This window comes from Camelus dromedarius, chromosome 33, assembly GCF_036321535.1.
Source record: "Camelus dromedarius isolate mCamDro1 chromosome 33, mCamDro1.pat, whole genome shotgun sequence".
In the NCBI taxonomy this organism is placed as follows: domain Eukaryota; kingdom Metazoa; phylum Chordata; class Mammalia; order Artiodactyla; family Camelidae; genus Camelus; species Camelus dromedarius.
The window spans coordinates 10,434,234-10,461,563 of record NC_087468.1 but is presented as its reverse complement, the minus strand read 5'-3'; the positions used below and the strand labels follow the sequence as shown (position 1 = coordinate 10,461,563).

Here is a 27,330-nt window from a genome sequence, read left to right as displayed (position 1 = left end):
AAAGTTAATCTCCATCAGTTTTGAACCTGTGGTGACATAGGCCTTTTGCACTGGACACTTGCCTGGTGGACTGTGACCTTGTGTGCACCCTGGTCCTGTTGCTCTTGGAGCCCCAGGCCACCCTGTCTAATGTGCAGGTTTGTCCTTGTCACAGCAGCCAGTGCAGCCTTAGCCCCTTCTATGGCACAGAGGGTTCTAAGCTCTGGATGCAACTCATTTCAAACAGTATTAGATGAGATATGATCAAATTCCAGGGCAGTAATCACTGTATCATTCCTTGGAACTGGGCATGACAGGGTCTGACCAGTGTTATATACCCATAGGTTGGCTGTTTCATAAACTGTTAAGGATTGTACCAGTGTTTGCATGGCAACGGGCAGCCCGTGGCTTAGACTGTGGACCAAATTTAATGGATTGACTGTAATGGAAAAAAACGGGCTATTTTTACTTCATAGCTGGATTCATCTGCTCTAAATATGTAAGCCAAGCTATTAAGTGTTTGGGGCAGTAAACAAGAATTTGGTATAGTAAGGCTTTTTGAACTTGCCGCTCAGGCAGGCCTGGAAATAGGATTGGTTGGCTTTTTTAGGATTAGAAGTGTTGGTTATATTAGGGAGAAACCATTTTATAAAATAACTACAACAAAATGAATCTTCTTATGCTTATAAGGCCCTGTGAGAATGTACTCACTCCAGCCTGGAGCCCAGGGTAAATTTGAGAATGCTTTGTTTAAAGGCCTCTTTCTGGGAAAATGGGATTGTTAATGAACTTAAATCTAAAATAACATCCCTCGTTATTCCCAGCTCTCAGCATCCCAGGGCGGTGACCTCCTCCACCATTGGGTGTACGTGGGAAATGGTGAAGTGCTTGGGATTGACATCTGAATGTGTGTAGCAGAGCAGGTCTGGGGGAAAAGAGGCTTATTCAAGGCAGGCATTTCTTCCTCTTTCATGTAGTGAGGTCTGGAGGTAGGCAGGCAGAGCTTGTGGCCCGCCATCGCTGAGCCCAGGCCTCATGTCCAGGACGGCGGCTAGAGGTCCAGCCGGCTCGTGGGAGTTCCAGACACCAGGCTGCAGGGAGGCAGACTGCCTAGGAGCTCATCAGACCAGGTCCTTATATCCTGGTGGCAAGAACTGAACCGCTGGCCACATCTATCTCAAAGGGAGGGGGCCATGCCAACTGGAAGTCAGAGTCCTGGGCTTGTTACTAAGGAGGAAGGGGACTGGCTGTGCCTTTTCTATAGGTTGTTGTCTTTTTTGGAAGATGAGTTTTGTCCTTGTTGGGCAGATGTTGATAGAACGTTGGGAAATTTCTGTGGGGAAACTAGGTGTGGGCAGCCAACTGAAAGCCGAGGGCCTGAGACCTTTCTCACTTCCACATGGGCCTTTGTATTCAAGCCTGAAAGAGGTTACTGATCCCTCTGTGCCTTCATTTCCTCATTTAAAGAATAGAAATGGTAGAAGTCTAGTAAGTTCTCAGGGCCAGTGCTGAGGCTCGCAGACCCGAGTTGCTTTCCCCGGGAGTCCCCCTGGTGTTGCCGGACCCACGGGTGTGTCTAGAAAGCAGGGGCTGCCTGGCGCAGGGACGTTGGGTGGAGGACAAGATGCCCTGAGCAGAAAGGGGCCTGGAGTGGAGGCCCAGGAGGGGCAGACGGGCTTCTCCCACCAGATTCTCCAGGCCTGGCTCGTCCACCCCAGCCTGAGCCCACCACAGACGGCCCCCTGCCCTGAACTGAGAGGCATCAGGGTCTGTTTGTGTATCTCTCCTGCCGCTTTCCCTCCTCAGCCTGCTTTTCCTTTCAGAAGGGTGATCCCCAGTGCCCACTCCCTGACAACCATTTCACTCTAGGTGTCAGCGAAATGGGATGCACCCTGCTTTTTGAGGCATTTGCATTTTAAGAAGGATACGTGTGCTCACAGGCCCAGATGCTCGGATGGCAGGCCCAGGAACAGACATGGGTGGGGGAAGGCTGGGGCCCTCCTTGTGCCACCGACCGCTGGGCATAAGCATTTGTCTGTGGCACATCCGGGTAAAGCTGGCCAGGCTGGCTGCTCCTGGGACCTTCCCTCCATCCCACCGCAACACGTGTGTGCTCACACACCATCACACCACTCACACCTGCCGCTTGCACACGTGCACCCTTTGCGTGCGTGTGCACGCACACACCCACCCCTAAGGAGGCAGTAGCCCCCAGAAGTTGAACTCCTAGAGGGGCCATGTGTTGCTTTCTGGCTGACTGGAATCCCTGAGAGTTGGGGGTCTGGAGTTGCATGTATTCAAGAATCTTTACAGAGAAACACTCCCTGAATTCATGCCTCTAAAATCAGGAAGTTCCTTTTTGTGTTTTCTACAACTAATGATGAAAATGTGCTCACCTGTAACAACAGTTTTTCCTAGCCTCTAAATTTAGATTGTTTTAACTTCACATTTTGAAAATGCAAAGATTGTCAAATGGCCTTTTCTCACCTCCTCCACCCTGGAAGCGGCCACGGCGGGCAGTGCGTGAACTCGGCATCTTTCCTGGTACCCGACGTGTGTCTGCCGCCCGAGCTGGGGCTCACCTTCTAGGCTGTTGTGCTGCCCAGTTCTTTCTCAGTAAAAGCATAGCTTTTTTTTTTTTTTCATATTTGAAGGTGAAATATTTTGCTTAAAGTGATGACCATCAAACTTCAGAGAACCACCTTTCCTCCCCCTCGCAGGTGTGCCCATCCCTGTGTTACTTGGGGCTTGCTTTCCTGTCCCACAGGTGCCATGGGTGGGCGTCTGGCCCCACTGACCAGATGCTGCATGTGTTTTTCAGAGGCAACAGAGACTGTTGGGACACCCTAAGGATGCAGCGAGAATGCAGAAAGTGAGGCCCTGGCTGGGAGGGAGGTGGTTCTGATTTCCATGTTTTGTCTCACACTCTTAAAGGGGAAGGCACTGTCAGTGGTGTGGAGCAGGGGAGAGGAGTGCGGAGGAGGTGGAAGGCCTTGAAAGCATTGCTGTCCGTGGGAGGTGGCTGTCAGCACACATTGTGTGGCCCCCAGCTTGGTGACCCTGGTTAGGGATGTCACAGGCACTGGGGGAACATCTGAGTTCAGGATGGCGACATCACAGGCCCAGAGACACCGGAAGTGTGAATGGAGCATCCATGGGGCACAGAACGTGGTCCCAGGTCAGGATCATGGAGCGCTCAGGGGGAGCTGTGTCCTGTGGGGTTGATGCTCCCTGTGGGACAGACAGTGCAGGTCTGGACTGGCCCAGGGGTGGGTGTTACACTGACTGAGTGGACCTGGGTCAGGTCCCTCACCCTTGATGTTAAAGAACTGGACATTCTGATTGCCTGGCATGGGTCTTTTGACCACCCCTGCCCGGCCAAGCTGAGTGGCCTGAGACAGGGTGAGCGGCGTGGTTACTTGAACAGAGTGCAGGCAGCTGTTATCAGGAGGAAGAGGGTGAGTGCTGGGCAGCCAAGGGGAAAAGCAGCATCAGAGTAAAGTAACCTACCGCAGGCCGCTGCAGGGCTGGCCGGTGTGGTGCTGAGCGGCTGGGTCCTGTGCCCTGAAGGGTCTGGAGGAATCGCTGAAGCTGTTCTTTTCTGCTTTACTGCGTCTCATGGGGACCTGTGTCCCACATGGCATCTGCAGATGTGCAGGTTGTTCTCAGGGGCCATGCCCAGTGGACATAACGGATCCAGGGTGTCCTAAGACATAGGTGTCCTTCAGGATAGGGACAGTAGCTCCATTTTCTTTGTATCCCCAGGGCATCCTTCAGTGCCTGGCACGAAAATAATCAATGTTTGTTGAGTGAATGAAAGAACAAAGCTACTACGTCATTGTTAGAAGTGCAAGAAAAACCTCAACCTCTCCTGGGAAGGTAGCCTGTTCCCCGGAGGTTAAGATGGGGTTCAGTCTAACTTAGGAAAGGGAGGTGAGAGCAGTGCCTGTGGCCACCCAAGTAGGTTCTCTAGGTGACACCAGACCCATCAGCTTGTCCCCCTGTATGGATGTGTCCTCACTGTGCAGTGATGTTTTGTGTCCTCTGCACACAGCCCTCTCATCCAGCTGGCTGCCCCCCGGGGCTGCTGCTGCTCCTCGGGGAGGAAGGAGCCAGCCTTAGGGCTTGGTCATCTTGGATGTTTTCTTTCTAAAGTTAATCAAACTAAGAGAGGAATAGAGTTTCCATCTGCACAGAGTTGTGAGTGTGGAATCATGGGGACTAAAAGACTAAGAGAAGCCAGAGAGGGTGGGGTGCACAGAAGAAGGGGCTTCCTCCTCTCCTGGGCCTTCAGGGGCATCGCAGGGCTTCACGGAGAGATGTCAAGTGTCGGGTGGAGGTGATGGCTTGAGCTGGGGGCTCAAGAGAGAAGTGCAGGCAGGACGGCTGGGGGTAACCCATCGGGAAGGAGGCCCAGGAGAAGCAAGGCCAGCTCAGGACTTGGGACTTCATTCATCCCACACTGGAGTTTCTTCAGACTTTTAAATTCTGTTTTGCTTGTATCATTATTATTATTTTAAATGACAAAAGCAACTCCATAATCTTCAGTGGTCTGAGGACACCCTTCCTGAGGTTGCAGTAGTTCTTACGCCCACCCCTGTGCTGTAACCGGATTTGGGGCCAAAAGTGGTTTCCTCCTCTCCACTCAGGGTCGGGCCAGCAGACGTGGGCCCCGCAGCTCTCCGAGCCCTGCCTGGCGGTGGGCCTGGTGCTGGTGGCCGGAGTGAAGTGCCCGGCCTCAGGAGGGGTGTCCCCAGAGCCTGCAGGTGGTGGTGGAAGCCGTGTCTCCTAAGTGATAAAAATGAAACCAGTGCTGGGGAAGAATATTCTAAACTGCTGGGAAAACTGGACTGTGAGGAAGCAGCAGCATTGGGGTGTGATGAACCCTAGCATTTCGGGTTCCTAGAAGTGAATTTAGAGTCCCCGGGTCGTCTTCCTGCAGTGGAACAGCTAAGCGGGCAGCTTCGGTTGTCCCCAAATTCTCCACTGTCATGCTCTCCCCGTGACCTCGTGGGGTCTCCGCACGGTGGGTGCAGAGCTGCCGTGAGACACAGTCCAGCCAGCAGTGGCTGGGGAGGGGGCTTTGGTGCTGAGTGATTATTGGGACAGGGCTTGGCAGGGCTTGGCTTGTGTCCTCTGAGGCACATTCCGGCTCTAAGATTCTGGGACTTGGAGCCTAACTGTCCCTGTGCCATGTGATGTAGTGAGGTCATCAGGGAGAAAGACATGGTGGGAGGTGCCTGGTTGGAGAAGAGGGAAGTGAAGGCAGAGCAAGGGATGCCGGCGGTGGAGAGGTGATGGAGGTCATTGCTGGAAACAGGCAGCCCTCTCCTCGGTTCCCTCACCTGCTGGGCCGTTGCTGCCACACAGGAGGGCCCCCTGATGTCCCGTACCCTCTCACTAATGTCACTTGGTGGGAGCCCTCAAAACCTGCCTGTACTGAGCTTGATTTGGTACAACTTTGGTAACATTTTATGTAATATTTTACAATAGGCATTCATTTTTATGGTTCAAAAATTATAAGGTGTCCAGCAGGATGAATTGTAAAGTCTGCCTCCTGCTCCACCCCCCAGCCACCCAGATCCCTCAGATCCCTCCCCAGAGACACCAGTGCTGTGTGCTTCTTATGGATTCTTCCTGGGGGATTCTGTGCATAAGCCAGCAAACGTGTGTGTTTTATGTCAAGCATGTTCACATTGACCTTCTTTTCGCACCCATGGCGTCATGCCCCATGTCTGTGGCGCCCTCACCCTGCTTCACCCTGACTGTATCTGGTCCTCACCTCCCTGGGAAACACAGACTTTCTCTTTGGCCCAGCTGCACAGCATCCCCCTGCCAGGCTGGACTGTGGACTCTCTCAGCAGAGCCCTCCTGCTGCCTGATGGGCTCTCTCCAGCCCCTGCTTGGCACTCGTGTGTTAACTGCACCGCCTTGTCCTGAGATGTGGATTGAATGTTGCCCTGGCTGGAGGGACAGCATGGGATTAGATGATGTCTGGATGTTCCTCCCCATTTACTGCAATTCTCGTCTGGCCTGTGACTGTTTCTTGGTTAGATATTATTATTTGTAAGATGTGCTTCTTGAAAAAATTACCTTCTAGTTACACGCAGACCTTTCAGGCTAACTCGTAGCATCATGAGTGAGGCCTGTCAAGGCTACCTTGACCTCAGCTTCAAGAGCAGTGGCTCTCAGGGGCTCTCCTCTGCTTGGCCCACCACAGGGCTGAGCATTGGGTTCTCCTGGTGGTTCTGAGAGGACGTGTCAAACAGCCAGGCGCAGGTGTGCACAGTGCCTGGGAATTGAGCCGGTTCCTAGCTGGGACAGCATCAGGCTGAGGCTGGTGCTGGCTCTACCCTCCCAGCATGCCAGCTGCTCCCACCATCATGCCTGCGTCTGAGAGGGAAGGGAAAAGTCTGGACATGGGACATTTCGGAGTCATGTTGTATGGTCCTCATCAGCTTCTAAGTCTGAGTCGGCCCTGGGATTTTATCACTGGAGTAGGTGTGTAGTGACATCACACAGCAGCGTGGTACTGGCAGGGAGGTTTGCAAGCCACCCCTATCAGGCCTGGGCGGTTGGGTTTCAGAGGCTCTGGGTTCATGCCTGCCTGTTTGCGTTCCCTCCGAGGACATTTCAGGCATAGGGGAGTGAGTGTGGCCATAAGGTCTGGCCCCTGGTCCCGGGGATGCTTCAGAGAGCAGGCCTGGTGACGACCCCCCACTCAGAGCCTCACAGCTGCGTCTGGGAGGCTGCTCACAAGCGCCTGCTGGGGTTTAGCAGGACAGGTCCAAGCTGCGAGGCCTCTGCAACGGAGTGAGCAGGGGCACGTGTTAGATGTGAGCCCTGGGTCTGCTGTGTGCGGTGCCTGTGGCCGAGGAGCACTGAGGTGGTTCTTCCTTACGGCCATGGCTCAATCCGTACACACCACTGTCCCCTCTGGCCTGGGAGTGGCCTGTCAGCTAGCCCAGGGCACAAGCCTCCCCGGAGCGAAGCCAGCCCTTGCACCCGTGCAGGTCAGAGGAGGCAGCTCAGAGGGCCTGTAGATGACTGCTTTCAGGAAGCGAATGGGCTTCCTCTTTCTGTTCATTTTTTCTTTAAAATGCTCGTGAGGTTTCGAGGCTCCACCCTGGGCCCTTTGTGGCTGAGAGTGGCTTGGCCTGTGAAAGGGATGGTCTTCAAAGCTTGTGCAGGCGGGAGTCGGGGTGGTGGGGCCCTGGGATAGCACAACCTGACTCTGAAACCAGGAGCAGGGGAGGGGCAGAAGAGCCACCAGGATCCGGGGGCCACATCTGTGCGGGGCAGAGGGCGGCCACCAACGCCAGAGGAAGTGGAATTATTGCACATGGTGCATTTCAACATTGGGACCCAACCCTCAAGAAGGAAAACCGAGAGCAGGGCTGTGGAGCCAGGGCTGAAGAAATGAAAAGAAGAGGGCAGAGAGCCAGATGTTAATAACCACCTGGTCTTTTGCTGGCCCAGCCTGCCCTTCTCCTGGGTTCTTAGGGTGGGGCTCTCAAGCCCCACATCAGGGACCCGCTTCCAGCCCCTCCTTTGGCAGCTGCAGGGCCTATGGCTGGGAGAAGTGCTTTTGCTGTGTTTATTCAAGGTAAGGGGGCCCTGATCACAGCTCAGGATGCCCAAAGTCAGGAGGGCCCACTCTGTGAGAGGTCAGCAGAGGTCAACTGTGAAATAGCTGAGTTACTGTACTGGGTGTTTAAGACAAATGCCTGTGGCAAAGTTGTGTTCATATATAGGATGAGCTAAGAGTTTGGGCAGCCTTGGAAGTTCCCTTCTGGGACAGAATCAGGAGAGAATATATATGAAAGAGGTTTTGAAATGTAAGCAGGATAATTGCAGCATAAGGCTGTAGCTCTTTGCATAGCTTGAAAGACAGGCTGGTGGTCCATCTTGGTTGAGGCTCTTGAATTCCTGGTGGCTTCACGTGTACTTCCCATGTAATCTCCTGTGGCAGTTTCCTAGGGCTGCTGTCACAAATTCTTACAGACTTGTTGGCTTAACACAACAGAAGGTTATTCTCTTGCAGTTCTGGAGGCTAGAATCCAAGTCGGCATCCCAGGGTCAAAATCAAGGTATTAGCAGGGCCAGGGTGGCTGTAGAGGAGAACGTATTCCTCGCCTCGTCCAGAATGGCTGCCCGCATTCCTTGGCTCATGGTCCCCCCCTCCATCCAGGCCAGCTGTGTAGCATCTTCTCTGTGACTACGCCTCCCTCTGCTTTATATGGCTTTCTTCTCTTCTGTCTGAAGTCTCCTCCACCTCCTTTCTCTCGGGACATCTGTGGTTGGATTTAGGGCCCACCGTGTGATCCGGGATGGTCTCCCTGCTCAGGATCCTCAACTTAATCACAGCTGCAAAAGTCCGTGCCACGTAAATACCACCCGCAGGCTGCAGGGCTTAGAACATGGACATCTTTTTTGGGGGGGGTTGTTATTTGACCTCCCACATCCTGCAGCAGCCTGGTGAGGATGGCACTGCAGACGTAATGGGGAAGTCAAGGCTGAGGGGCTGTTGGGCAGACATGGTCCTTCCTCTCCAGAGCGGCAGCAGGGCCGTTTTGTGATGTTGCTGGACATGCACTCAATGAACAGATAAGTCCTGTTATCTTCCTGTGGTTACATTGGTTTGAAAAAAATAAAAGCTTTGGATGGGGCCATGCTGCACCTTGCTAGGGGCATGTTTGTTGATAGGTTAATTTGTTTTCATTGTGGCCAGCTGGCTCCAGGCAGCCTCATTCTCCTCATCTGTGTGTCGTTGACTGAACAGCCTGAGGATTAGATGGTGTCACCTGGGCGAATGGCCCAGCAAGGGTCTGTGTGCCGGGTCCTTATTCAGTGTGAGTTCCCAGCAAGGGGTAGTCACATGAGCACGGCCACGTGACGTGAAGGATGGATTGTGTTAATACCTGAAAGACGTCATGCCCTGGGAGGTGTGCAGAGAGTTGACTCACTGATACAGCAAATGCTTATTGAATGCCTGCCGGCGCCAGGGAGTCAGGTGGGCAAAATGGAAAGAAGAGCAAACAAAACAGAGGACACACGTCAAAAAGGTCATTTTCCCAGCTGTGGACTGAGACAAGTCGTCTTTGATGTGAAGATGAAGAGACATGCGTCTATTACATGTTCATTTACACTTCTGTGTTGTAAATAATGTGATGACAGTTCGTGGTGGTCCCTGTTCATGAATCTTTCCTGTGTCTTCAGCTCGTCTTCTTTTTCTCACCCACCTTGGTGGCTCGTTGTGGGTCACCAAGGTCCCTCAGTGGCTGGTCAAAGATTCCCCGAAGTCCCCTAGTTGCTGGCTTTCAGGTCCCTGATAAGTGACTAGGCTCAGTTATCTCTTTCGCCAGGGAGTGGGGCCTGCTTCCGACCCCATCTCAGGTCGGGGCCTGTGGCTTCTCCTCCTGGTGTAGCCCTGGCTTCGGCCCAGCCTTCAGGGGGACAGCAGCTCGGCCCTCGGGCTCTGGTCTCCCTCTGATCCCCTGGCTCCGGGCCAGTGTCTCACACCTTGCTGAGTCTTCCTCGGTCTCTCACAGGTCCTGCTCCCATCTCTGCCCCCAGCTACTTAGGAAGGGACCTGTCCTTGTCGTGTTTCTTCCCTTAACCTTACTGAGCACCAGGGCCTGCTGGCTCCAGACGGGTGATGCTCATTCCCTGTCACAGATTCCCTGAGCTGCGGGGGCTCCCGGAACCTTGCAGAGTGTGCACGGCTCCCCTTAATACACCCGAGTGATGTGTGTCCATCCTCCCACTTTTCAGATGAGAAGTGAAGTCACCCAGTGGTCAGTGGCAGAGCAGGATTCGCAGGTCGTTCTGTCCACAAAGCCCCTCACTGTTACTATGCCAGGTGGGCCTGGTGCAGTGATAGACCGGCCACTAAACTCACAGGGTGACAATGTTCGTCTGTGTTCTTTTGGATGGAGACTCAGCTTTACTTCCATCTCTGTCTCTTTAGTCCTTGCCTCATGCTGGCGTATGTTCCCCTCGGGTGCCTCGTGCCTGTGCTGTACACACCTCCCTCCGCCTTGTCTGTTTACTGCTCACCGTGAACTTGGTCTCTCCACCTGTTTGACTCCTTTCCCTTCCCTGTGTTACAAGTTAACACTGAGACCTGCTAGCAATCCTAGTGACTCCCTGACATGAGGCACTGGGTTTAGAGGTGAGACTCAGCAGTTTTGGTGTCCTCCCCCTTGGAAGAGAGCTCTTCTTGGTTCTGTGTGCCTGAGGGAAAGCTTCTCTCCCTTAAGTAACGAGTTTTTGCATATACCCAGTGTGCATACACTCACATTTGGGTTTTCTTGTATATGTAGATGCACATGCAAATCCACATTTTATTTTCTTGTATTATAGTAACATTTTTCTTATTTTAAATTAGCAAAAGAACAAATGAGTTAAATAGGCATTTTCCAATTAGCTTGGGAACTTAAATCCCAATTTAATGGTGATTTTATATGAAAAGAAATAGTCTGTAGGTTCCAGATAACTTATACTTGGGTTTTTGGAAAGCAAAACCATGGTTGAACTGCCCATAGATTCACCTTCACCTCTGTGGGATTCTAGAACTGAGTTTCAGAGTGATTCATGACTGGTAGTGCTTTGTTTACCTTCCACTGCAAGGAGACTGTGAACTAGATTAATACATGATGACTCTAAGTAAGAGGGACAGTAGTAAAATTTTGAGGTTTGACAGTAAGGAGGTGAGAGCCTTAGATACCCCAATTTTGATGTCTCAGAAAACAGAAAATTTAAAGATGCCACCAGGGAGGGATAATAAAGGAAGGAAGGGGAATAAAACCAAACCAGAGTCGTACTGTGCAGTGAGAGGCTGGCAGGCCACGTCCCCGCTCCTGAGACCTGTGGCATTGCTCTTTTGATGGTCTTGACCCGAACCCAGTGAGACTTCAATTTGTGAAGGCGAAATGGCACACTCTGGCTGGTGAGGGATCGAAGTCTGTGATGCCTCCCGGGTTCATGAGGGTCATAGTTCACCTGAGACCAGATGCAGAGCTCATGGCTGGACATCGAGGGCTGGGGAGACCCGCCACCACACCTCTGTCCCTGGTCACTGGGAGCTCCCAGCCCAGGAGGCTGGGTGGGTTGGTTCCTCCTGAGGGCATTGCTGAGATGGCAGAGGAGATGGCCTGACAGGACAAATGTGGGAATTCCGGAGAAAAGGAATCACTGGGGTGGGAGTGGGGTTGGGGGGAGCAGAGCGGTGATGGGAAGTCCCCCACCCTGGCTACACATTCTCACCTGGGGGCTTTCTACCCTCTTACCCAGACTCAAGGCCAATAAAATAATGTGGGGGTGGGGCCAGCACTGGCTTTTGTTACCTTTTCCACCAGGTGATTCTAAGGTGCAGCTGAGTTTCAGAGGTTCGGAACTTGGGCTTCTGAACTGGACCAGCTTGTTTAGAATCCCCGAGTAGCTGTGTCGAGCCGGTCTCTTACCTGCTGAGCCTCTGTGCCCCCGCCTCTTGGAGGCTGCAAAGGTTGGGGAGGGATGTATCCAGCGCAGCGGGCTCTGCTGGGTACCAGGGCCTCCATGGCAGGAGTGGCTGATTGTCACTGATCTGAAAGGGCTGGCAGCAAAGGGCCTCCCTGTCCCCTCTCCCTTTTTGGTAAAACCACAGCCCTAGTTAGAGCTTACTTCTCCATGCAGTGGAACGTGACTGGAAAACCCAAACCACGTTGACGGGTCTCTAAATTCATGGCCACAGAGCGTGGCAGGGACCTCTTGGCACCCAGAACATGTTTTCCCCCCGTCCTAGACCAGGGCCAGACAGGTAACGTTTCGGGCTTTATGGGCCAAGCAGGCCCTGCCCCGGCACCGCTAAGCTGGCATAGCGTGAAAGCGGCCCCAGGCAGTAGGTAGACAGACAGACCTGGCTGTGTTCCAGTAAAGCTTCGTTTTACAAAAGCACAGTGGGCGGGCTTTGCCCAGTGTGCCGATCCCTGTCCTAGAACTGTTACTTCACACTTTCTCCTCAGCCTCATCCCGCCCCCCTCCCTACTGCTGGCCTTGTTTCCAGTTTCCTGAGGAAACAGGCACTTCTGTGGACTGACCGGCCAGCATGTGCACCATCCACTCGGCCTCCTGACCTCCCTTCCCCTGACAGTGGTCAGTCCCCAGGCTTTGTCCTTGGTGGCCTGTCAGCAGCATCTCACCACTCCCACATCCTTTAGGCCTTCTCCCCTCAGTTCCTGGGACCCCTCACTTGGCATTGCCCCCCTGTTTCACTCAGACTCCGTGGCTGATTTCTCCTCCACTCCCAGTGCTGGGACATCTTCTCTCTGCTCCCTTCCTGTGTGGTGTCATCCATTCTGGAGCTTTACTCACCATGTTTAGGCTGACAACTCCTGGCTTTATTAACCCAGTGCAGACTTTTCCCCTCAACTCCAGGCCCTTACATCCACTGCCTTCCTGACAGTGAGCAGCTCAGACCTGCTTGTTCAGAACCAGACTCCTGCTGGTACCTCCTTCCTCACCCTGTGAATGTCCACATGCTCCTGCTGCTGCTTGGTGTCCAGGGAAACCTCGAATCACCCCTGGCAGCTCTTCACTGCCTGTGTCGGCTCTGTCAGGAAGTCCTGCTGGCTGCCTCCGCACACACACTTCTCCTTTCTTGGTGTCCTCACCTCTTGCCTTCATTCTTGCACCGTCTTCAGAGCACCTGGTCTCCCCGCTGCTGCCCTGGCCCTGTCAGTCTGTTTCTAGCAGAGGAGCCAGAGGGGGCTTTTGAGACCAAAGTCAGACCAGCTCACTCCCCTGCTCAGAACCCTCCAGAGGCTTCTCGCTTGTGTAAAGCAGTGGTCCTGAGGCCCCACATCAAATCCCTCCCTGCCCCATCTCTCCTCCGGTCTCCTCCCCCATCTCCTCCTCCTCTCCCTGCTCCAGCCTCAGGCCGGTTGCCCTGGCTTGCCCTTCTACATGGCAGTCTCTTCCCTCAGACACCTGTGTTGCTTACTTGCTCTCATAGCGTCTCTGGGTCTTTGCTCACATGTCCCCTTCTGAGGAAGACCCCTTCTGACAACTGTATTTAAAATTGAGCCCCCGTCCCTCCCCCACTTTGCCCTGCAGGCTCTGCCCGAGTGGCCGGGGCACTACCTTGGTGCCTTAGGATCATGATGTTGGCTCAGGATGGGTCCTTCCTGAGTCCCTCCACCCAGGCACCTGTTTCCAGATCCCTTTTAGCAGGGTGTGGCCATATTTGCAGCAGGCGTCGTCCTGTGAGTGGCCTGGCTGGGTATGTCCCTTAGCCAAGTGCCCTGCGTGGTGATGGGAGGAGGGGGTCGGGGGTCAGCTACAGGAAAGCCCTGCTTTCTTCTTGAGAACAAAGGCTACTTGACTTTTTATTAAGAGCTTAGGATTTACAGCCACAAAGCCTTCTTAATGACATTGTTTATTAAAGTCATGTTCACCTTAGACATGAAAAGGGGTAACGTGGGCTGAGGGTGTGAGGTGTTAGCCCATCTGGCAGGGTCAGTCTCAGACCAGCTGCTGTACATAGGATTTGTGGCTTCCACCAAGACTGCCCAAACTTTTTCTTTTCTCTTTTTCCTTTCCTTTTCTCTTGAGATTTCGGAGTACTACTTTTCGCTTCATTACACCCCTGGATATTAAGGAGCCCAGCTCAGGACCAGGTGGTAAAGGTTCCAAGAGGTGGCGGGTGTGCCCCACCCCAGGTGCCTCCTGACCCCCTGCCCTGGGCACCTCCTGACTGGAGCTCCCGGTTGTGGGAGGGGAGGGGAAGGGTGAGGTTCACTGGCTGCTGATTCTGAGCCATAAGGGGACCAAGGGCTTGCCTGGCAAGTCTGTGTCCCTGAGTGGACAGCCTTTCCCTTCCCTCTATCTGGAGCTGGAGACCAGAGCCTCAGCCCTTGGGCCTGTGGTGTTGCCTCTGGTCAGGCATGGATCAGGGCCACACCGTGGGAAGAGCTGAGACAGTTCCTGAGAAACCTTCACTGGCTGCCTTTGAATAGGTTTCAATATGGGTTTCGTTTTTGTGACAGTCCACTTGATCTGTAGTCTCAGAAACCAGAATTATTTGGGCAAACTTTTGATTTGAGGTCATGTTAAAACAGTTTGGCCATGGGTGTTAACGTGCGTGTGTACACGTGTGTTCCTGAGTGTGCTTGCGTATGCCTGTGTCTGTGGCTCCACCGCGGACCTGGACAGCCAGCAGGAACAGTGTCCAACCCGAGTCCTGTGAAAACACCGTTTCACTACTTCATAGTCACTACATGTAGGAGAGAAGGATGACACGGTGGGGGTTAAAAAGAATTTGAGTTTTGAAAAGCCTTTTTTCCTCTTTAAACTTGGCAGTCTCTCTAAGCTATCAGGGGAAAATGTGGAATTAAAATATATAACAGGTGGGAGTGTGTGTGTGTTTTTTTTTTTTAAACTTACCTTTGCGATTCCTATGGTATCTTATCACATGTGGAATATTTCTCTTCGGCCACCTGAGAAGTTAAGCTGTGGAGGAGGGTGAGGAGTTTCTGCACAGAAGCTGAGGCTTCTCGAGGCTAAAAGCCTCAGGCTGAGCTTTCAGGGAGCAGGGATGGAGCTCAGTGTTTGCTAAGTGGACTGTGCACACTTGAAATGCTTAGCCCAGTGGCCCATGAGCTTTTTAAAAAAATAGTCCTATAAATGTTGAAGCTCCCCAAGATGTGATCCTGTACATGGAATGGATTTCGTGGATATCTGCCCCCCACCCCCGCCCTCTCCCTCCCCCCAGGGCGGCTGCTGTCCCAGATGGTGCCATGGAGATAAGGTTATAGATCTGGGATTTACCTCGTACAGGCAAACTGTGCTGGAGGACCCCGCCCAGGTGTGGGCTGATTTAGGCAGGAGCCATAGTGGGTGACTCTGAAGGCGCTTGGATGGGGGCTCCCTCTGACTGTGGCCTTGGTGTTGGGTTTGTCCCACCCTCTGTGCCCTGCAGGGAGTGTGTGGGAACCTCGAGTGTTGCCTGGGCTGTGGGCGGCTCCAGCAAGGCCCCTTTTTCCATCTCTCATGTGAGTCCATTTTCTCTTTCTCTCCTTCAGCTTATTTCTGCCCCTCCTGGGCCAGCAGCGCCGTCTGCACTGGTGGAGAGTCGGGGGGGGGGCCTGGGTGGTAGTGAGCATGAGCCATGGGTGGGGTCCTCAGTGAGGAAGGCGGGTGCGTGGTACATGGCTGGCTCAAGCTCAGCGTCTCCCGATAGCTTACTCAAAGCATGTCCAGAGTGGAAAGGTCAGAGGTGTGAGTGTCATGCTGGCGGCAGTCCCCAGAGCACTGATTCCTCCAGCAGGTGTGCACTTCTGTCCTGCATGCCAGGCTCTGCCCCAGCACCTCTGGGTGCTGTGGCGGGGATGGGAATGGAGGCTCCCGGCCAGGTGGAGAAGCTGACCCCAAGTGGGAGAGAGGAGCATTGTGGGAAGTGACCCAGGAGGCAGACCACTCTTGCAGAGGGAGTGATGCTGGCATTGGTCTGCTTCTCCAGCTGTTTCTGCCGAAGTCCCTCTCCTTAGTGCAGCTGTTTCTCATGTGTCACCTGGCCTGCGGATGGTGACTTCATGGAGAGGCCATAGAGGACTTCTGTGTCACCTCCCCTAGCCCCAGCCTCACTGGTGGTCTCAGTGGGCCCTTGGAGTCCATGCACTTCAGCCTAAGGCATCTGCGGAAGGGGCTGTGAGGTCCTCCTGTTCCAGGTGAGGGGACTGAGGGCCAGCAGGGTCTGGTGACTTGCCTGGAGGCTCACAGCTTAGCCAGGGCCCTGGTGCACCTGTCTGTAAGGGGCTCCTTCCCACTGATCTGAGCTGCTTTTCCACTCAACACGGAGTGGGACGAGGGGAGGGCATTGTAGATGGGTGTGGAGGATGTCTCCCTCTCCTGCCCTGGACCCTGACCATGACCACTGCAAAGGGAGTCTGTGGTGGGGTCTGCACCTCACCTGGGCCCAGCAGTGGCCACGGGGCTGGGCACTGTCTCTCAAGCCCTGGTGAGCTGGTGGGTGGCGGTGACACTCTGGGCCTGCTGAGTGGGGCTCCTTCCTTGGGTCAGCTTTGTGCTCAGCGCCGAAGGGTTAAAGACAAAGATGACTCAGTTCCTTTCCTTAAGGAGCTCAGGGGAGGTTGGGATTTATAGTATTAAAGGTTTTTTCTTTATGGTATAGAGACGGCTGTGTCAGGAAGAGCAGAAAGTGTGTGTTTCTGGCTGGGAAAAGCTTCAGAGAGGAATTGCTGTTTAAACTGGTCGTGAAGCATGAACAGGAATTGCCCACAGGACAAGAGCTGAAGGGTATTCCTGGAAGAGGGGACAGCCTGAGCAAAGGTGTGGAGAGTGCAGTTTTGTGTGGTCCTCAGTGAGCTTGGGGAAGGTAGACCGGTGAAGGACCTTGGACTGCATCCCGTTTGTGCTGAGAAAGTCACAGGGATTTAAGCCAGCTAGTTGGCCCGTCAGATTTACAGGTTACAGAGCTCGCTAAAACCCTGTGGTTCAAGTAGCAAAGTCGTCCGCCTCGCTCAGTTCCTTAAACTCGGGTCTTGTTCATCCAGGATGCCAGGTGAGATAGGAGAGGAAGGCCAGGCTTTGGACAGAGCAAAATCGGGATAACACAGGCGTCAAAACGTAGTACAAAATGAGTTTAGTCTGCTTCAGATTACATTTAAAATTTAGCAGCACACTGAACTTTTACAGAAATACTGTTTTTATACCTTAAGGCTCAATATTGCGCTGTATGACTGAAAATGGTCCTGATCCCTGTCCTTGGTTGTGGCAGTCGGGGCTGTGTGGGGCAGGCGTGGGACTCGGCAGCCCGCTCCCTCCACATGGGGCAGGGGGTGGGGGAGCAGCGGAAGGTCGGGCCTCTGTAGGGGGCCCTGTGTGTCCCCGTTGTTGCAGTAATTCCAAATAACTGTGTGGAGTGAGTTGTAATAGCTTTTCACCCCCACAAATGCACTGTCTTCTCATTGTTTACCGAGGCTAATCCACAACCCACCCACGGGTAGTCAAGATTTGAAGGCAGGATCTTACTAAAATCAACTCCAAATAGCTTTGTGGTAACCACATTCTCTGCTATGAGGTTTGCCCACGTTTCTCTCTTAAATATAATGAGTCAGACTTGCCACCTGAGCTATTTTTAATCTTAACCTTTTTGGAGAATTTAATTAGAATGGGTGCACAGGATAATGAAGATTCATAGTGTAGAAACTTTAAAGGTTTCACTAGTTCCTCGAGTTTCAGTTTTGCTTGTTCAGAGCTAGGTTGGAGAGCCAGTGCCCCGGGTCTTGGGTCAGGTCTTGCTGGGACGCACACGCTGGTGCCAAGTGACTGAGCTCTAAGTTCTGTGTGAGGGGACCTTGGCAGGAGTCTGTGGGTCTGCACAGTTGAGTGGAGTTGGCCCTGCTTGCCTGCACCACGCAGCTCCCCAGAGCAGGACCCTCTCCAGCTGGATCCAACTGGGCTGGACCCTGGGCTCTGGGGACGAGCCGCCTCCCCTGCTCCCACCTTTGGTGTCCAGTCTCCAACCCTGGAGTCAGGGTGGCCCTCACGAGGCGCCTTGTGTGGGGAGGAAACGCCGCAGCGAGAGGGTGTGGATCCCGGAGGCCTCTCTGTCCAGGGAGGAGCGAGGCCCCGCTCCGTCTGAGGTCCTGGTTACCAAGGTTGTTTCCCTGGGGCAACGGCAGCCAATTGGACTTGCCTCGCCCCCCTTTCTGCCTTCCACACATGCTCCTGGGGCTCTCTGGCCCATTCTTCTCACCAGGTTTTTAATGGGTACTTTTAGTAGGTTTATTGACCTTCTTCAAGGCCCTATTTCCTGTTGTAAGCTGTCCGTGTTCTCTGGGTACTTAGAGCCCCTTCCCTGCTGTCCTTGATCCCGCGGCTTGGCCTGAGCACTTCCAGAACCTTGTTCCTGAATGGGTAGAAGAGGCCCAGGGCCTTGGGAGTGTCAGATGGGCTTGGGAGTAGTGCTGGTAGTAACAACAGCAAACACTTACACTGCGCTTCTGCGTGCCAGGTGCAGTCCACAGGCTGGAACCATCCAGTCCTTGAACAGCCCGCGGAGGAGGGTGCTTGTTACGCCCACTTCGGAGGGGCAACTGAGGAGCAGAAGGGTGAGCAGGCTGCCCCTGGCTATTTGTTATCTGGTGAGTGGCAGGGTCGGGACTGGGACAGATGGGCTGGCTCGGGCTGTGCTCCTGCCTGTGAGGCTCAGACCCCTTTCGGGACAGGAGGCACGCAGTGCTGCCCCACCTGCCGACCTCTTCTCCCTGAACTGCCCGCATCCGCAGCTTCTTGACCCTTTGTCCTGAGCAGGTGTGGTAGCACATCCTTGTCCTGCCTGGACTGGTGAAGCCACAGCCCTACGGCGTCCCAGTTCTCAGCAAGTGACAGCTCTAGGCCCCATTTCCAAATTCTGGGGGCATCTTTGCTTCAGCCTTTCTCTATGTGAGGTGCTGGAACATGGTGTTCCCAGAGCACAGCCCAGTGAGCGAGGACTCACCAAAACCTCCATCTTAGCAGGTCCCTGCCTGGCCTGTGTCTCTAGGACATCATTTTGGTGATGAGAGAGAGAATCACCCTTTGTGAGAGAGAATACAACTGTGGCAGCCCCTGTCCCTGTGGTGGTGTCCGTTGTCTTCAACCCGAAGCTCAGGGGTCTGAAGAGCAGGGGCTTTCTCCCCATGCCCCCCCGACCCGTATCTCTCCCTGCTTGGTGCCTGCTTCCTCGAGTGCTCGTCCTGCCGGAGACCACAGTTGGATGAAGGAGGGGATCCCTAGGGCCTCTCTGACTTGACGGCCCGGACTGCGCAGTGGACGAGAGCTACGTAGGAGAGGCGGGAAGAAGAAGGTGGAATCTGAGTCAGGAGGACTCAGGCAGCCATTTTAGCTCTTGGACCTCAGTCTCCTGGTCCTTAAAATGGGGCTGGAGTAGGAGGTGGTTGAATAGCATGCCCATGCCCTGCAGCTCCCAGCCCTCTGTTATTACACAGTCTTGATCTTCCAAACTCTGGGTCTATTTTGCGGCCCATTTAGGAGCTGCCTTTGATCTTCCTAAAATAGAATATTCTGTTTTGGACATTGCTGTCTGGGAGAGAGATGTGTGTTTAAAGCTAAAATAGGCTGTACTTTTTAATTTGTGGGTGTTTCCTTTTCTGTGTCAGCCACCCTGTGTTCAGGTCATAGCACCCCTCCCTCCCACGTAGGAGGACAGCCGCAGACCCGGCCGGGGACGGCCTCCCTCCTCGGGGCGTGCAGGGAGGGCTCCCGCCCGCTTCGGACCCAGGACTCCTCCACATCTGGGGCGCTCTTACAATGTCTGTTCTTTGTCCGCTGACCCGAGGACCAGTTTATTTGCCCAGGAGCCTGAGGGAGTCTGGGGTCTTAGGTGGCCAAGTGCCTTTCATCCAGTTGAGCTGCTGGGTGGTTTCCCACTGGGCTGGGCTGCAGCTCGAGTCCAAGTTGGGAGTGAGGGGAGTCCACAGCCTGGATCCTGGGTTAACCGCTGTCAAGTGTCACATTTGCGCGTGCATCAGATGCGGAGACCTTTCTTTTCGGCCTTTCTGATGGTCACCAGTGTGACTGTGAAGAGGGTGCTGTCCCTGTAGGGGAGGGGGAGGGGGGAGGGGGTGGGACTGCTGAGCAGGGCGCGGCTGTTTGTCCGTTCTGCCTGGCTTACCCTGCCTGCAGCTCTGCTGTCGGAGCGTGGACACAGCCCACACCCTGTGTTTCTGTCATAGAGCTGATTTTCAGTTTACAGAGGAGGGAGGCTTAGTTTTCATACATCATTGGGACTTAATTGGAAACAGTTGTGTAAAGCTTCAGGCCTCTTTCTAAGACAGCAGACTAGACACAGCTTCTCCAACTTCAGTGCCTGTGAATCACCTGAGGGGCTTGTTCCTGGGACTTCATTGGCTTCACCCCCAGGTGGTCGGCTTTAATAGGTTGGGCGTTTCCTACACGCTTCCAGGTGATGCTGCCCTTCCGTGGACCACACTTCATGCTGTCCTGGGGCCCTCCGTCCTCTTCCACCCCCCACTCAAGGTATTGGCTTGTTTATATTGCCTTCTTTCAGTGCTAACTGAGAGCGCCTCTAATTCCCAGAGCATGGAGGGCTTCCTGTCCCTGCTTTAATTGGCAGCAGTTCTGATGGGGGACAGAATTGCTGTGCTCCAGCCAGGAGCTCCTGCCTTGTGAGATGCCACAAGTCTACCCCAGTGCGATGCGTGGAGCAGCGTGTCATAAAATCCAGGAGCCTCGCTGTTTCATCAAAATAATCACAGGCCAGGTCTGTTTTCTGGAGGCTGCAGAGATCAGTGCGTACGCGTTGGTGGCGTCTCTGCTTGAGAGTCACTGGTCCCACCACGGGGGCCGGAGCTGTGACCCTGCTGTGTATGAAGCAGGATCTTCAGGAGGCACGGAGCCCACTTGTAGCCTGTCATCCATGGTGTCTGTGACGGGGCAGTGAGGCTGATGGGCAGGATACTCGTTGCAAATGGAATTTGGGGACAAAGGATAACAAACTTGTTCTTCCGTCTTCCCCAAGAGATGGTCACTTATAAAGAAAACTGAGCTCAGCCTGGTCTCCTTGGTTCCCGTTTGGCTACTTGGGTTGAGCTGTTCCCACGAGATGATCTTTGGAGGCCTTCATGCCTGGCCTGGGCTGAGCCTCTTCCTCAGGTTTTGTTTGGGCTCTGTCTGAATCTCATACTGCCCCAAGTCCCAGTGTGTGACTTTCTCAAGGCCTTAGAAATTGCCCCCAGACAGCCCAGCGGGGTGGGGGTCTCCCCGCCTGCCCTGCTGCCCTCCAGCAGCGGGGCAGTCCCTCGGCCCTCAGCCTCTGCTGAAGCAGCAAACCTTTATTCCTGCTTCTGCAGGGCACCTGCTGGAGCCCCTGGGAGGGGCGTGGCTCTCTCGTGGCCTTGGGCAGGAGGAGAGCTCACCCCGGAGGTGGGCTCCCGTGCCGGCCTTGTGCGGGTGTTTCCCGGGAGCAGTGTATGACTCCCCGGCTACCCGGTGAGGTGATTATTATTTACTTCCAGGTGCAGGGGAGGGAAGGAAAGCTCGGAGCAGGGTCCAGTGTCTTGCCCAGATTTGATCACGTGTCCTGTCCTGTGTCCCTGTGATTCAGCTTTTGTGTCATAATCTGGCCCGTGAGGAACATCACTGTGTTGTCTGTCAGTTCTGGGGAGCAGGGTTTGAGTCTGGGCTGGCTCCCTTGTGGCTCTTGGCCTTCTCCCACGGTCTCAGGCCTGGGTGGGCTGTCTGGGTTCTGGAGGGTAAATGACCCAGGTGGCCAGCCAGCTCTTGTGCGTTTGGTTCCTCGTTCCTGGCTGGCAGAATGGGCCCATCTGCAGCCTCCAGAGTGGCAGGCAGCCTCAGGCCCCGCAGGGCGCTGAATCTGCAACCACCCTGCCCTGCCAGTTGCGCCTGCCCTCGTCCCCTGGAGCCCGTGTGTCTGTCTCCCCAGCCCAATTCCCCTGCTCCGGCTGTGGAGGGCGAGCGGTGGGCAGGGCCACCACGTGCCTGGGGCCCCTCCGGCCACGGGAACAAGTGCTGTGCCCTATCCTTATGTGCTGGTCAGGCCGAAGCTGTGTGGGGAGCCCCTTGTAGCAGGCAGCGTGCCACTCGTGCAGATGAGGAACTGAGGCCCAGAGAGGGGAAAGGAGCGCATGGGAATTGACATGGTGTCAGCTGGGTCACAAACGTGCTGCTCGGTAACCGGCTAGTTACCCTTCAGCTCCAGAACTGTTTGAAGATGGCGATCCTAACAAACCAGAATTTAACCAGTGACGTTTTCCTGCATCTGGTGCTTCCATTGCAGGGTCATAGGCGTCCTGGGTGTTGCTCAACGTAAGCCCTCGCCCCATGGAGTGGCCAGGGTTCAGATGCTCTGGAGGGAGGGAACTGTGTGCTTTTCCCCACAGCCTTGAAGTGTTGTATGTACCAAAGCCAGCATTCATGTATTCTGACCTCCAGTGACCCCTGGAGAACCCTCCGACCTGGCGAGGGTGCTGGTTCTCTGTGGAGCTGCTTTTGGCTTAAGGTTGGCATGTGTCTTACATGACTTAGTGGGTTTAGGTATAAATTTCAGTGACATAATTTCCCACATGATGTAACGCCACAGTTCTCCATATGAAATGATCTGACTGAACTGAGCCTCAAGAAAAGAATCACAGGGAAGCTTTGTAGGTGATGCAGTGTAAGCAGGCAGGCTTGTGTATGAGGCTGATTCTAAGGTTTGACTGTTCCCCCGACTAACTGTGCTTGCAGAGTCCCGGGAAGATGAGGGAAGCCACTGCAGCCTGCAGGTGTGATGCTTGACTGAAGCTGAGAATCTGGTCTCAAGAGTTCGCCCCACGTCCGCCTCCTCCGGGCTGGGCTCTCTGCTCTTTGGGGAAAGATCTCATCATCCGTACTTTTTGCTTTTCCTTGAAAAGTTTAAACAAGCAGAAGCAGTGTTAAAGCGGTGCAGCAGGTGATGTGCGGGGCCCTGGATTCTGGTCCCTTTCCTCTCTGCCTTTATACCTGCAGCCACTGCAGTATCACATTTTGGGGCTAAGACTTGGAGGTCTGGGTAAAATCGCCCCCAGGGACCACAGGTGCAGTGGTTCCTTGGACTGTCTGGGACAGGTGTGGTTTAGCTTATTAGCACAAGTCACAGGAGGGCCTTGATGGATGTCAAAGCTCAGTCACACCTGGTCCTAGGGGTGGGGCCCTACAAGGAGGGCAGCCTTATGGGGGGCAAAACATGGGAGATGGGCACCTCTAGACAGGTGAAACCAGCTCTAGCAGAAGGTGGAGAGGGGCAGGCTGTGGGCAAGAGGGAGGTGGCCCCTCCACCTGTCATCTCGCCCGAATGGGGTTGTCTCCCCAGTGGGCCTGTTGGTGGGGACAGATGCCAGCAACCAGCTAGTCAGTGCTGACAGTGGGCAAGTGTGGCTGACACCCAAGGATGTGCTGGACAATGATAGGTATATACCCTCCTGTTTAAAAGGAATGTGTGGCCCCTGATCTAAACTGAAAAAAAGATTTTTTATTATATTTACGTTGCTTTTTTGAAAAGAAAAATTAAAAAAGTCAAACTATAATAGACAGTAATTTGGGGATATACTTTATTTTATTATAGTAAAAATATTTATTAGGTGATACTTTATATGAAAAACCATGGGAAGAATAACACAGTAAATGACCACTTGGCTTAAGTTCTTTTCATTCCCAGTACATTTGAAACTGCATACCTTCACCCCGAGGTTACCATCATCCTCAGGTTGTGTTTTGTTATTTCTGTTCACTTAATTCTTTGTATTTTGTGACCCAATCTTTACATATTTTTTCTGCTGTGGGATGGGAAGGAAGTTAATCTCAGTTTCAGTCTTGTGATGCTTAAGGTCAGAGACAGCTAATTCTTGAAATTGGGCTTGTGGCACCCGGGTGGCCCAGGTGGTAGGGGAACAGTCAAGTTCAGGGTAGGGCTGGGTCCTGGTGGATTATGCTCCCTCCCCCTTCTCGTCCTTCGGCCTGCCCTGTGGTCGTGGGCCGGTGTGGGTGGGCAGGAACCTGTTCTGGTTCCCAGCGCAGAGCACAGGCTGGTCTGTGTCTGCCTTTGCTGCAGAGTTGGTTTCATTTGGGCAGGTTCTCAGATCATGTGGTCTCTGTGCCCTCTTCCCGGGCCTGCCCCACCTGCCTGTAGGCCACTCCGTTCCCAGGGATGGTGTGCAGCCGTCCAAGGCCTGGTGAGCACACACGTCTGACAGGCAGACTTTATATAAAGTCTTCTCTTCCTTTCCATCTCTGCCTGGAGTCTTTCCTTCGGCATAAAGAAGCCCCCGCCCCCCTCCGCGGCCCCCTGCTCCTTTGCTCATGCCCCTTTGCCTCCTCATAGAAACCCAAACGTGCCTGGTTCTCCCAGGAGAGCCAGGGGCCTTGCAGCGGTTGAGTCCTTTCTCTTCTCAGCCTACATTTCTGCATTTCTTCTCAGGAGTTTGCTCCTCCTTGACCCACGACGTGCTATCCTCTCCACCCCGTGTCACTGCCCTCTGTCATCACCCCACTTACCCCAGTCTCCAGAGAGAACTGGGCACCGGCCTCTGGAATCCTGTCACCTCCTATGACTCCGTGTCTGCAGGGTATCTGGCGTCACCAAGCCTGTGGCCTTCAGCTTCCTGTCTCATGGTCGTTCCTGAAACTGTCCCCTAGGTCTCCCCCCACCCAGAAGATCCCAGCCTCCGGAACTCCCACCTCCCTCCTGTGTGTACATCTTCTTGGCACCCACTTTCTCCCCATCTGTCAGGTCCTTGGGAGCTTCTTGTCCGTTGGCACAGGGATGACCAAGTCCCATCACTGCTCCCATAGCCGGGTGTGAGATGTGACAGTTTTCCTGCCACTTGCTGGTGGAGAAGACGCGCAGAGTGAGTGACTGGGGGAGGCGGTGTGGGATGCGAGGCAGCCTCTGGGAGGAGGGCTCTTCTGGCTGAATCTGGAGGGTTGTAGGGAAAGGCATTTGCCCTGGAGTGAGGTGGGAAGGGAGGCTGGAGCACTGCGAGGGGGCACCAGACCACCTCACCTCGGTGCATTTTTCCAGCAAGTAAAACTTTATGTACTTATTGTGAAGGGTTTAGAGAAATGTCCAGTTAATAAAAAAGAAAATCATGGTACACCTACTATCAGTGTTAACATTTTAGTGTTGTCTTCTAACCTTTTCCCTGTTTTTTTGGTGTGTATGTGCCTCTGTGTATTTATGTTGGTAGGTCTTATAATTTTAGGTTTTCATTTGACAAGTTATTATAAGCGCAGTGATTTCCATTTCAAATGTCTACATAGTATTTCACCATATGTCTGAACCATAATTCGCTGTTTCCCTGACAGGCATTTAGGCTGCTGTTAAATCTTACAGCTTATGGTATGAGACACGTCGCGGCAAAGGTAGTACTGCAGTGAGCATCCTTGTCTGAGGTCAGTCTTCGAATCTCACTTCTTTTAGCCAACATCCTGCCTCCTCTCCAGCGACCCCAGTGGCCAAGTAAATTCTGGCTGCTGCACTTCTGTCCTGTGGATGGATGGCCAGGCCTGAGTGGGTGTGACCTCATTCCACGTAGAGGTCTTGTCTTCCTGCCGATGGAGACCACGCCTAACCACAGACAGGGGCCTAGCTACTGTGCCAGCTGGCCCATGGCTGCTTAGGAGCTGAAGAAGATGGCCACGTGTCATCTTTGTAGGATGTATTTTAGGTTAAAAAATGCATGAAGATGTTGTTGCAGTCTTGAAACTATGGTAATCATGCAGCCTGGCAACAACAGCAACTGTGTTTACAGTTTACCATTCAAGTGAAAAAGCAGGATTCTGCCCTTTTGTACCCACTGACCTCATCTGTGTAAAATATGCAAAACCCTGACGCTAGTTAAGGTGTGATTATGGGTGGGATTTCCTCTTTTCTTTCCACGCTTGCAGCAAGGGAGCTATGGGGATCATTTTTCTTTTTCAAGTTTCTGTGCTTTCTGTCCTTGGCTGACTACAGGGTCAGAATCCTTGAAAGCCCCCAGGGTGGGTCCTGGGGTGACCTGACTGCCAGGCGGGCGGTGTGTGTCTGGTCCCCCCCCTGCACTTGGGACCAGCGTCCCTTAGGGACCCCCCGGCAGCTCTTCTGGTGATGAGAACCTACTTGCCAGTTCCTTTGTTTTGTTGATTTCCGAGTATCAGCATCTTACTAATTTGAAAGTATTTTGATTTTTAAATGAGACTTCTGAGAACTTTTTCATTCATCATCCTTTGAATAGTTAATCCAGAGTTTTGTTGTTAGACTAGAAGACTCTTTTCCTGGGTTGACTCTGCAGCTGCGCTCACAGGAATCTGGTAGAAGCCCTTTGTCTAAAGCACTGCAGCGTGCTGTTTGCTGACCACCTACATGGAATGCTTCTCTTCATAAAAATTTAAGTTTTATTGAAAAGGTTACTGCTTATTAAAGCAAGGGGAGGGAGGCCTTTGGATGAAAAAGTTAAATTAGAAACAGGACTGTTTAACAGTTTTGACTCTCAGTCTTCAGCTGAAGATTCAGCACAGTTGCACGCCGTGGACCACAGCGGCTTTCCCGGGTCCCCGGCAGGCAGTTCCTCTGCCCTCATTCCCCCCTACAATGGAAGGCTCCATTTCTGACTTTACCTCTTTTTTTTTCTGGGTATCGTCACGCGGTACCGTAATTGCGTTGATGGGGTTGTGTTGTTTCCTGGAGTCTCGTTAATAAACTGGGCTGAGCTTAATGGAAATACACTTACGTTGCGGGCGCTCTTTCAAGATGGTGTAAGAACTGGATGCGTCCCTGTGATGTTTGTGCTATGAACCCTCCGGTCCTGAAAGTCTGGGAGGTTTGACGGATCTTCCTCAGTGTCCAGGCCGGTTTCTTTTCTCTGGTCTCCTCCTTTCCTGTCCTGCTCCTTTCCTTGCCCTTGGTCATCTTCTGAAAGAGGAGACCCTTCTACTTCCCCTACGTTTTTCCCAGCCTGTGCATCCTTTCTCCCCGCGTGTGCATCCTTTCTCCCCAGCGCAGTGCTGCCTCGATGACCTAACACAGTGTAGAGACCATTGGATCTGCAGGTGAGCCAGAGGAAGGGAGACCGGATGAGGCCAGGCCAGGCTCCCAGGGTTGCCCAGAGGGCCTGCAGTTCGGCAGGGAGGCAGACCACAGAGCTCTTAGCTCACTGGATGCCTGCAGAAGAGTTACGTCAGAGGAGCCCAGGAATAGCAGTCAGTTCTTAGAAGGCTGGGTTGCATGAAGGGCAAGGCAGCTGCTTATCGGGTGTCTGATGGCTCTGATACTGATGGCCTCTGCCTGGAGGCCACTGTCCTGTAACGGGTCTGTGTCAGTGACCTCAGCCAACGGCTGGAGGGGGCAGGGGAGGCTGGAAGCTGAGTCCTCTGGGGAGATAAATATATCAAGTCTAGCTTACCATCTTTGCTCTTTTTTTTTAAAAAAGGAAAAGTGAATGGATTCAGAGCTAAGATTATTTTTTAAAAATAAGCTTTAAAATTTTAGAATACTTTTAGATTTATAGAAAAGTTGCAAAGATAGTACAGAGAGCGCTTCTATATCTCCCCTCCCCCCACCTGCCCAGTTTCCCATGTTGTTAACATCTTACATTGTGGTACATTGGTCACAACTAATAAACCAACACTGATACGTTGTTATTAACTAAACTCCACACTTTTTTTGGATTTCTCTAGTTTTTTTTTTTTTACCAAATGCCCTTTTTCTGTCCCAGGATTCTGTCCAGGACACCGTATTATACTTATTTCCTTAGCATCCTCTTGATTGTGAGGTATTCTCAGACTTTGCTTCTTTTTGATGACTTTGATAGT

At 53.2% G+C, this 27,330-nt stretch overlaps 1 protein-coding gene across 17 annotated transcripts in view; it reads left to right on the top strand.

Moving 5' to 3' along the window:
* INPP4A (inositol polyphosphate-4-phosphatase type I A) overlaps positions 1 to 27,330 on the top strand; it is a 118,323-nt gene that overhangs the window by 10,339 nt on the left and 80,654 nt on the right. Inside the window, exons 1-2 of one of the 17 annotated variants that reach the window (XM_031441120.2) lie at positions 7,281 to 7,585; positions 17,996 to 18,125. The exons of 14 other annotated variants lie outside the window; for them this stretch is intronic. The gene's annotated coding sequence lies outside the window, so the exon portion shown is untranslated. Of the gene's footprint in view, positions 1 to 7,280; positions 7,586 to 17,995; positions 18,126 to 19,769; positions 20,023 to 27,330 lie in introns of those variants that run through there. 2 more of the 17 variants (XM_064481870.1, XM_064481871.1) reach the window with 2 other exon arrangements.